This window comes from Hydra vulgaris, chromosome 13 (assembly GCF_038396675.1).
Source record: "Hydra vulgaris chromosome 13, alternate assembly HydraT2T_AEP".
NCBI classification, from domain to species: domain Eukaryota; kingdom Metazoa; phylum Cnidaria; class Hydrozoa; order Anthoathecata; family Hydridae; genus Hydra; species Hydra vulgaris.
In genome coordinates, this window is record NC_088932.1 from 22,013,309 (window position 1) to 22,025,000 (window position 11,692).

The following is an 11,692-nucleotide window of genomic DNA, read 5'->3' on the forward strand; positions in this document are numbered from 1 at the left end:
ACAAACAAAACAAGGACTCATTTGTGAAATTCTGACAAACAAAACAAGGACTCATTTGTGAAATTCTGACAAACAAAACAAGGACTCATTTGTGAAATTCTGACAAACAAAACAAGGACTCATTTGTGAAATTCTGACTCTATTGAAAAGCTATAAAATATTTTTTATTCAATCGATGATAACATTTCACTTACAATCATTTTACTCTATTTTGTCTGGTAAGGAAAGAGTTAAAACCGAAATAATAATTAATAGCGAAATTTAAAAAAAAATAAAAAAAATAATTATTTAATATAATTTTTTTTTTATCAAAAAACATGTTAATATTGACTTTTTTCATTTTTAGTTAAAAAAAACATAGCTTTTATGCAATAAAATGAACATATTTAGGGGGTAGGAACAGATTTTTTTTTCAAAAATCTTGCTATTTAGTTATTCTTAGTAATTCTAAATTAAGTGGTTCTTGCTTTTTGTAATAAAGGATTTATAATTATTTATCATTATATCATTATTAAAATCATTTAAAAATAATTTTATTGTAATAAAAAATGTAAAAATCATGAAAATTCATTAAAAGTTACAGCAATTAAGCAACCATTCTGTCAGAATTAGTACACTGGACAATTTTCTTCAATTTAATTTGGTTATTTTATAAAAATATTGAATAATAGTCAATATTTTTATAAAATAATCAAGAGTTTCAATCAAAATATAAATACAGCTATGCTCAAATGTATGGAGCACCCCTATATTTTATTTAAAATTCAAAAGTAATGAACAAATAGTAAATGTGAATGTGTTTATTTGATACAAATTATTTCAATTCAACAATATTATTTAATATAATTAATATTTTGTAGCACCTCCCTTTGCCTTGATCACCGCACGTAGTCTTTTGGGCATGCTGTCCACAAGATCCTTACATACATTCGCTGGTATTTTTTCCCATTCATCCAGAATTTTCGCTTTAAATTCTTCTTTGGATTTACATCTGTAAATTGACAACTTCCTCTTCAAAATAGACCACAAATTTTCTATGGGTGACAAATCTGGAGACTGGGGGGGCCACGTAATGAGGGGAACTTCATTTGTTGAAAACCAGTCCAAACTTTTTTTTGCCTTGTGGCAAGGAGCGTTATCTTGTTGAAAATAATATTGAGGGACATCTTCGTCAAATAATTTCAATATTGATGGCTCCAAAACTTCATTTAGCATGGTAATGTAGCGCTCTGCATTCATCCTACCCTCACATAAAAATATTTCACCTACGCCACTGGAGGCCATGCAACCCCAGATCATTGTGCCACCACCGCCAAATTTGACTGTAGGGATGATACATTCCGGCTCAAATGCTTCGCCTGGTCGTCGTCTTACAAAGGTGCCTCCAGGTTGCCCGAAAATCTAGGTCAAAAAAGTAAAGGAATACAAATTTGATATTATAAATTTCAACATGTAAAATTTCAGGTACTTAAAGGATTAATTTCGAAATGATATTTTTTTTTTATTTTTTGGTTACACCGTAAGTCATAATGATGCCTTACCTCTATATTTGATTCGTCTGACCAAATAATTTTGGCCCAATCTTCTGATGACCAATTTTGGTGCTGTTTAGCCCATTCTAAACGAAGTTTCTTATGGTGCTCAGTCAGCAATGGTTTTCGGCGAGCCCTTCTTCCATGTAAATTACCTTCTTTTAAGTATCTTCTAACACTTGGAGCAGAAATTTGAATTTTTCTGTGCTCCCACAGATCGCTAACCAAGTCTTTAGAAGATTTGGTCCGATTTCGAAGTGAAATCCTGTTGAGGAAACGATGGTTTCTAGGAGAAAGTATACGTTTTCTTCCCGTTTTTGGTCTATTTTCGTATGAACCAGTTTCACTAAATCTATTTATAGCATTTTGCACTGCTTTCCTTGAGCATTTCATAATTTTTGAAATTTCCACTTGGGAATGTCCTTGTTTATGGAGTATCACAATTTGGCTTCTTTCACTCACAGAAAGTTCGCGTGTTTTACTCATAATGAAAATAAATAAAGAACGATAAAAAAAATCACTACTTTTAAACAATAGATAATGAGCGGCTGACAATAGTTACGTTTAAGATAAGAATGAAATGAATATCTTAATTCAACAGAATTTATACTAAGTGAGTATGTAGACAAGTTAAGACAAGTCTAATCATGCCCAGACAAGCAAATTCAACATGCATTAAATGATTTACTAATGCTTAAACGTAAAAAACAAATAAAATACCATTTAAAAAAAAATTCATCATGTATATCTCATTTTTTAAACACAAATATATTTAAACAAATAGGTGCTCCATACATTTGAGCATAGCTGTATATCCTTCAATCTCATTGCAATTTACAAGTTTTTTTCTAAAACAACTTCAGCAAAATGATGTCTTAGAGGAAATCTAAAACTAAACATATGAGCTGAAATAAAACAACAGTTCAAAGCAAAAAAAAATTGCCATAGTGCAGATAGTTATTTTCATAAAAAAATTTTCTGGGACACCCTAATAAGCAGAAACCCTTCCGTAATTAAAATCACAATCAAGAACATTTAATGTGCAATGACTTCATGTAAACGACCACTCAAGTTATTGGCTTATTAGCAAGTAAATTCATTTTGTTACTTTTGTAGATCCAATAAATTCTTTTGTAAATTAATTATTGTGCTCTCGAGTCCTTAATACAACAGGGGTGGGAATAAAAAGGGAGGGGAAATTTTAGTCCAGATCTAATAAACAGGGGGAAGGGTTAATAAATCGGGGGTGGGAAATTTTTTGTTACAATATAAGCTTGTTTTCGACAAATCGAGATTTATTTGGTCAGCAATTTTTAAAGACTATTTATACTAAAAGTTTTTGTTTTTATCAGTGACTGATAAATTATTTTGCCAGCTGATTTTCACTGATCTTTTTGTTGTTGTTGATAACAAGCAAAAATTAATAAACAGAGGGTCTTAATAAGCTTGGGATGCTGGGAAAATTTTCCCAAAATTAATAAACATCTCCCTCTCCCCCCCCTCCTTTTATTAAGGACTCAAGAGTACACCATAGATGATCTAGGTAGTTAGACTCAGATATTGCTATTATATAGAATAACACTACCACTTAGGCTTTTTTGACTGGCCTATTCTACACAAAATGTTAATTTTATCAACTAATTTGAACCACTAGATTTAAATCCAATATATTTAGTTTAACTCAACATTCAGTTGCCGCAATAACATCAGGCTGTAAAGTGTAAACAATTGCAAGAAACTTATTTCCTTTATTAAAATTTTTGCATTTAAGTACAAACATACAAATAATAAATCATCAATATAATCAGATAAAAAGACATACTGCACATATAAAACTGACTATTTTAAACAGTTTTATATGTTCAATTTCATAAAATTATTGAGAATTAACAATCCAAACACACCAACTTTTCTAAAGGCAAAACGGATAAAGAACTTTTCTTTTTTTTGTGGAAGAGAATAAACATAAAAAAAAGAAATCATATTTATCATAAGCAATACTTTGTGATGAGTAAACAATTTTTACTAAAAGTATGTAGTTGTTAATAATGTTGTTGTTACTAAAAATAGTTTTTTTTTCTTAGTTACATTATTAGAATATTGATTTATGTTAATATCTTCATAGGGCTTAAAGAAAGTATTTGGTATGGTTCAATACATATATATATATATATATATATATATATATATATATATATATATATATATATATATATATATATATATATATATATATATATATATATTTATTTATTTATTTAATCTCGTCAAAAAATCAATTATATAGCTCTGATATCATTCATCGAGCACTCTTGCTGAATATATGCTCACAGCAAAATTAAACTTATTTATATTTATATATATATATATATATATATATATATATATATATATATATATATATATATATATATATATATATATATATATATATATATATATATATATTTATAGTATATGATCATTAAAAGCAAAATTACATGTATGAACACCAATTTATACTAATTAATTAATACTTACATTTATATATTATATATATATATATTTATATATTATATATATATATTATATATAATATATATTTATATACTATATATATATATATTTTTTTTTACCCTATACTCAGTCTTCTCCGTTTGAAATTTAATGCCAGCGCACAAAAAAACACTGACCAGATGGTCTTTTTTAAGTTAGCCTGCACAGTTTAAAAAATTTATTTTTTTCTGCTATTTAAATTAAAACAAAAATAGCAAAAAGAATGCTTTAAATAAATACTAGATAAAATAATTTGAAAGAAAAACTAGTAAAAAAATATTTTTCATAAAAGTTGAACAAATGAACAAAAAAAAGTGTTGCATTTTAAAATAAAACATTTTTATTTTTTTGGCAAGCACTTTTTTATGCGCTCATCAAAGTTTTTGCAGGCATGCACTATGTCGTAATTTTATACAAATGGGTGGCCAAAAATAGTTTTGAAGAAAGTAATAGCTTTTATTTAATTTTTTTTCATCTTTATGTCATTTAAATTAGTTTATTAACTTATTTAGTTCAAACACCTGGACGGCGCTGCGTTTTGACCCAATTTTAAGAGTTTTTTATAAAAGTACAAATTTCAATTTTTTTTTTTTTTTTTTAGTTAAATTTAATGAAGGAAAAATTTTTAAGATTTGTTGGGCCCTAATGACTGTTTTTTTAGGGACAACTCCGAACAACTAGCCACACCATTGATTATATTATTTATTATTAAATATATTGTTTGTTGGAGCAGGTAACTTGTAAACATTACCCTCACAGACCTAATTAGTAAACTGTGTAGGCTATAAATACCTAAAAGGACACTAGTACTTCTACAAAAGGGTACAAACTTGTTTTAATTTTTAAAAAGAGAATATTTAAAAAAAATTCTTCAAAGTAATAATTTTTCATAATTTTTACTTTTAATATTTGCTATATTTATTTCACATGTCAAAGTTTTTATCTTCCAAATAATCTTCATTAGTAGCTTCTAAATCGTTCATTACTTCATCTTCTAAGTTAATAATTTCTGTTGGTTCCAATAATTCTAAGTCTGAGGACTCTAGTTCTGTCAGTTTTATTTTATCCTTTATGTCCACTTCTAAAGTTAAAACACTCTTTACTTTTTTTGGAAGCTTGAGCACAACTTTCTTCGTCCGTCTCTATTCCAAGGAGATAGAACTAATAAGAGGATCGGATAATCTCATTGCACGGTTAAAAACATCTTTAAAATTTGCTTGTCTTGAACATTTATGAGCATGTAGTTCTCAATGTCTTCTGTAATAATTGTTTCGGCATTCAGATGCTTCCTCGGCTAAAACTCCCAAGGGAACTGGCAAGTTAATCATTATTTTTTGCTCCATGTGCAAGAACTTTGTGAACTGTTGACGGCATTTTATACCAATCATACAGACCTAAATATCGACGGTATACTGTTTTACATTATACAATTAAGGACTTTATTTTAGACTCAGACTTCAAATTTAACAAAAAACTTAATTCCATAACCATATATTTAAAAATGATAATAAAAATAATGATTTATTACAGCCTGCTAATACTTGCATGAATGTCCTTTCGACTTTAGTACTTCTTTAATGTGCTGTGGCATTGAATCCACCAAATTTTTGCAGATGTCAGCTGAAAATGAGCACCAGATAACTTAAATTTTTTCAATTAAATCCGGGATGGAGGAAGGCTTTTCTTCAGCAACTCAGCATTTAATTAAAACCCATAGGCTTTCGATTGGGTTTAGATCTGGCGAATTAAAAGGCCAGTCCAATAATTCAATTCTTTTTGTTATAAACCAGTTTTTAGTTTGCTTTGAGACGTGGCAGGGGGCTGAGTCCTGCTGGAACACGGTACAATTGTGAATCGCCATGAATCGTTCCAAACTGTCATTCAAAATATTAATGTACGCTGTTGAATTTAAAGTTTCTCCTTGATTTATAAATCGAATGGAACCACGGCCATGTCCTGAGAAGCACCCCCACACCACCACATGAGCAGGGGGCTTAACAGTTGGAACTGTAAACCTTGGGTCAGTTGCTGATGACTTTTGCCCAATCTTCTAATGTCCAATGAGAGTACTTCTTACAAAACAATATTCTCTTCTTCCGTTGGATATCAGAAAGAAAAGGCTTCTTTAAAGGCCTTCTATGCGGGCATAGAAAGTCTGTTGCATAAAATACGTCGAATATGACAAGTGGAAACATTCAAATTTAAATTCCTTTTGATAGCTGAAGATGTAATAGTTGGTGTTTTCATTACTTCTCGTAAAATTAAATGTTCTTTCTGCGCTGAAATAAGCCTTGGTCTACCAGGATGATGTTTAGGTTTGATTGAACCAGAAGAACTAAACTGCCTTACAACACGCGATGCTGAAGATTGTGATATTCCCAACTTGAATGCAATATTACAGCCTGCTAATACTTGCATGAATGTCCTTTCGACTTTAGTACTTCTTTAATGTGCTGTGGCATTGAATCCACCAAATTTTTGCAGATGTCAGCTGAAAATGAGCACCAGATAACTTAAATTTTTTCAATTAAATCCGGGATGGAGGAAGGCTTTTCTTCAGCAACTCAGCATTTAATTAAAACCCATAGGCTTTCGATTGGGTTTAGATCTGGCGAATTAAAAGGCCAGTCCAATAATTCAATTCTTTTTGTTATAAACCAGTTTTTAGTTTGCTTTGAGACGTGGCAGGGGGCTGAGTCCTGCTGGAACACGGTACAATTGTGAATCGCCATGAATCGTTCCAAACTGTCATTCAAAATATTAATGTACGCTGTTGAATTTAAAGTTTCTCCTTGATTTATAAATCGAATGGAACCACGGCCATGTCCTGAGAAGCACCCCCACACCACCACATGAGCAGGGGGCTTAACAGTTGGAACTGTAAACCTTGGGTCAGTTGCTGATGACTTTTGCCCAATCTTCTAATGTCCAATGAGAGTACTTCTTACAAAACAATATTCTCTTCTTCCGTTGGATATCAGAAAGAAAAGGCTTCTTTAAAGGCCTTCTATGCGGGCATAGAAAGTCTGTTGCATAAAATACGTCGAATATGACAAGTGGAAACATTCAAATTTAAATTCCTTTTGATAGCTGAAGATGTAATAGTTGGTGTTTTCATTACTTCTCGTAAAATTAAATGTTCTTTCTGCGCTGAAATAAGCCTTGGTCTACCAGGATGATGTTTAGGTTTGATTGAACCAGAAGAACTAAACTGCCTTACAACACGCGATGCTGAAGATTGTGATATTCCCAACTTGAATGCAATATCCCTAGTGTTATAATTTTCCTCAAATAATAAAATAACTTGAAATCTAATCGATTCATTTTATGTTTTAAAATGACTGAAATGAAACAATTTAAAAAATTAGCCAGCTACACAAATTTGCAACTTCTTAATAAATAATTGACAACAATAATCGTTTCCTTATTTATACATAATTAACATTTTTACTGGAATTCCAAATCTGTCAGATGCTATTTTTGACAATTTCGAGGCGTCTTAAAGATCAGGGGTTCAAAATACACCCATGTAAAAAAGTACTTCTTCTTACAGCACGCCATAAAAAGACAAGGTTAGCTTGGGTAAAATATAATAAAAACACAGACTGGACAAAAATATTATGGTCAGATGAATCACAATTTTGTTTGCATTCAGATCGTCCACAGATGTGCATTAGACGTAAGAACGAACAATTAAATCCAGATTGTATTCACCAAATGGTAAAGGGTAATCTTGGAATTATGGTTTGGGGTTGTTTTTCTGCCAAAGGTGTGGGCAGATTGCATAGAGTTGAAGATGGATTACGAATAAATTCCAAAGAATACATTAGTATTCTACAAAAATCTTTGCTGCCCACACTGGAAGAATTAGAAGAGGATGAAATTAAATTTCAAAATGACAATGCTCTTTGCCATACGCCTAAACAAGTTAAAAAATGGCTCAAGGATAACAATATCTTCCTTTTTGAAAATTGGCCTGCCCAAAGTCCAGACCTTAATCCCATTGAAAATTTGTGGGACTATAAGGATAAAGAGGTCCATAAAAATAATATTTCATCTTTGGATGATCTTTGGGCAGCCATAAAACAAGTTTAGGTTACGATACCTGACCATTTGATAGCAAATTTAATTGAGTCGATACCGCGTCGATTAAATGAAGTGATGAAAAATGGTGGTGGCCACACAAAATATTAATTTTTATTTTCAAAATGAGTCGTATATATGTGTATGTATATGTATTTAACATAAGCGATATGTTATACTTTATTTATTATATTTTTAATTGATTAATAATACATAATTTACTGAAAAATTGTACTACTCACTTTTTTTTGCTCGCCAGTGTATATATATATATGTGTATATTTTAATATATATATATATATATATATATATATATATATATATATATATATATATATATATATATATATATATATATATATATATATACGTATATATATATATATATATATATATATATATACGTATATATATATATATATATATATATATATATATATATATATATATGCAAGACCGGAATTTTTTTTTTTATTAATTGATAGACTGCCTGCCCCAACAAAACCCTCAGTCGATGTAGCAGCACTCCCTTGCGGGTCAGGCTAAAAGATAGTAGATGTAGCAGCACTCCGTTGCGAGTCAGGCTATTTGTCAGTCGATATAGCAGCACTCCCTTGCGAGTCAAGCTATTTGTCAGTCGATGTAGCAGCACTCCCTTGCGAGTCAGGCTATAAGATAGTCGATGTAGCAACACTCTGCGCATGATTTACAGTAAAAAAAATAAAAATAAAAACATTTTATTAAAAAAATTAAAAACAAAAATATTTTATTAAAAAAAATAAAAATAAAAACATTGTTTATATTGTTAAAAACATTCAGAATATTTTAAAAACATTCAGAATGTTTTTAAAAACATTCTGGTCAATTAAATTTGCGTTTTTGTGGTTTTTTTAAAAAACGATTAATTTGTAATTAAATTAATGGTTTTGACTTTCGTCCAACACGCAAATGTTGGACGAAAGTCAAAAGTAATTAAAAGTGATGTATGTGTTGGCGTAAGAATCACTTTTTTACTTCCGTGCTTCCCAAACGTAACAAACTATAGAACTATATATCAGGGATGCGAAGTCCGGAGTCCGAGTCCATGGAGTCCCTATTTTAGCCCGGAGTCCGGAGTCTTAGGAGTCCATAAAAATTTTAGGACTCCGGGAATTTTTTTTTTTTTTTAGTTATTAATATGCTTAAAAAAGACCTGACGATCTTTTCACAAAGCACTAAAAAAGAGCATTTGACCAGGAAGCCAACCTCCTTTTTTGCCGATTTTATTTATTTGGCCAAATTGAGTATCGGTTCATATGTCGCGCCTTGTTAAGAAGCGTACGCAGCTCGCATTTTACGTGCGAAATGCCCATTTGCCTACCCGTTCAGTAGTTTTACGTTAAACCAAAACTTTTATCGTTTAGAATATTTAAATTATCTTTTGATATTGTTTATGTGACGTTTATTCAGAAATTATAAAGTAGATGTATTTAACCGCAATTGTAATCGGTTTTTTGTTAAAGAAACAGTTTGTTTGATAATTTTTTTTTTGGTTAAAATTAGTTAAAGAAAATAAAGTGTTTTAAGTTTAAACTTTTCATCATATTTCATTATAAGCTTTATATTTCTTAAATATGAAACTTTCAATGAAACCCTCAATGTTTATTTTATATGAAACGATTTTTGTTTATTTATTTATAGTTTTTAAAAAATAATTTTTTTTATCCAATTAAGAAAGTACTTATGATGAACTGTTTATTAAAGTATTTCCTCGTCATCAATTGTCTAGACCCAGGGGCGATTTTACGAGTTGTATGGAAAAGGGGTTGTGTCCCCCTCCCCTAAAAAGAGAGGGAGTTAACATTTGACATACAGTTCAATATTTTTATAAAACATTCGTCACTTTTGAAGGACTCACCCTCCTTGTTTTACTCAAAAAATCGCTCCCTGGCTAGACCTGTAAATAATAATATGTTTGAGAATTTATTTGTTCAAATTTTTTTAATATGTACCAAATTTAAGATTAAATGATATTTTAGTTTAGAAGTTTATTTTGTTGCATAAGTGATTCCGTTATTATTAACTTTTTAGATTTATCATAGAAAGAACGTCGATTAGAAATAATGAACTAGTTTATGAGCAGTAAAGGAATATTTTACCAAAGTAAAGTTCATTAAAAATAATTGTCGATAGAATTTGTGCTTTGTTTAAGCACTGTTTAAAACTCTTAAGTAGTGTGAAACTATAATTATAAATAAATAAAACTTGTAACTACTTTTATTAAGAAAAAAATTGTTTATTTTAATTTAAACCCGAAATGTTGTGAGATAATATAATTGTGTACATTGGTTTTTGGTCTACTCTCTTAAAATATGAAATTTTTTATTTTAATAACGGTTACTGAAAAATTGCAATGAAAGCGATATGGTTTAGATACAAAAAGCTTTCAAATTTAACTCACAAATTAATTATACGCAATAAAAAAAAAAAATTCAAATGTCTGTAAGTTTGCGCTATTGAGTCAAACTAACAATCTAGACTAATGTTAAAAAACCTACCATCTAAATCAGAAAGAAGCCAAAAAAAGGCTTATAAGAATACCTCAACAAATAAATAAAATTATTTTGCGCAACAATTCCTTTGACGGAAAAACTACTAACATCATCAATTCGTAACTAGTCATGTTAACAACTTTCCTAACGATGTTTTTGAGGGTTGTGTTACAAATAATTAATTTGGTGAAGCATATATAACAGAGACCAAATACTTTACATGTTCACAATAACTTGCAATAACAACATTTTTATTATAACAATATTTGCTGTTTACTCGTGAGCAACAATCTTGACTAGTAATGGCCGCTAACTATGCATCAGATACGATCTACAGACATTTTCATTGTACAAATAAAATGTTGAATGGATGTAAAGTAGTATGCTTTAAATGTCTTGTACCCAAAAAAAGTAAAAGTAATGAGTTATGCTGTAAAGAAAATACATGAGCCGCAAAAGCTCGCATTAGCAACCTTATACAACATTAATCTAGAAAACATGCGGAGCTCGTCATTTCGTTAGAAAAAGAAAAGTTTGAAAAACAATTAGAAGAAAAGAATAAGAAGCAATCAAAGGCAGCACTTCACAGCAATGCATATTAAGGTGTTTTGTACTGCAGCAAATTAATTTGCATATAGCAAAAGATGAGTTTTTAAAAGCTTTAAACCAGCTGGTTTTGATTGAAGGTCTTTCATTCCAGGTTCAAATTATTTTTTCGTTAATATTTATTAATTAATTTCAAAAAAAATCTAAAAAATTATGCTTTTTTGCCATTTTTTAGGGAAAAGAAGGGAAAACAAATGGCGGAATACACTAAAAAAATTCTTGAGAAGTGTTTAGATAAGTTTGGAATCAATAAAATTAATATTTTAGGCCTCAGTGTTGACAACGCAGCGATGAGTAACACATTAAAAATACTAATTTTAATATTTTATTTAAAATATTAATTTTAATATTTTATTTAAAATATTTAAAAAACAAACTTTTTTGATAAAACCGCATATTCACTAA

At 29.6% G+C, this 11,692-nt stretch overlaps 1 protein-coding gene across 1 annotated transcript in view; it reads right to left on the minus strand.

Annotated features, from left to right (window-relative positions):
* The window catches only part of LOC100202483 (endophilin-A3), a 51,215-nt gene that overhangs the window by 35,224 nt on the left and 4,299 nt on the right, over positions 1 to 11,692 (minus strand). The gene's annotated exons all lie outside the window — the stretch shown is intronic.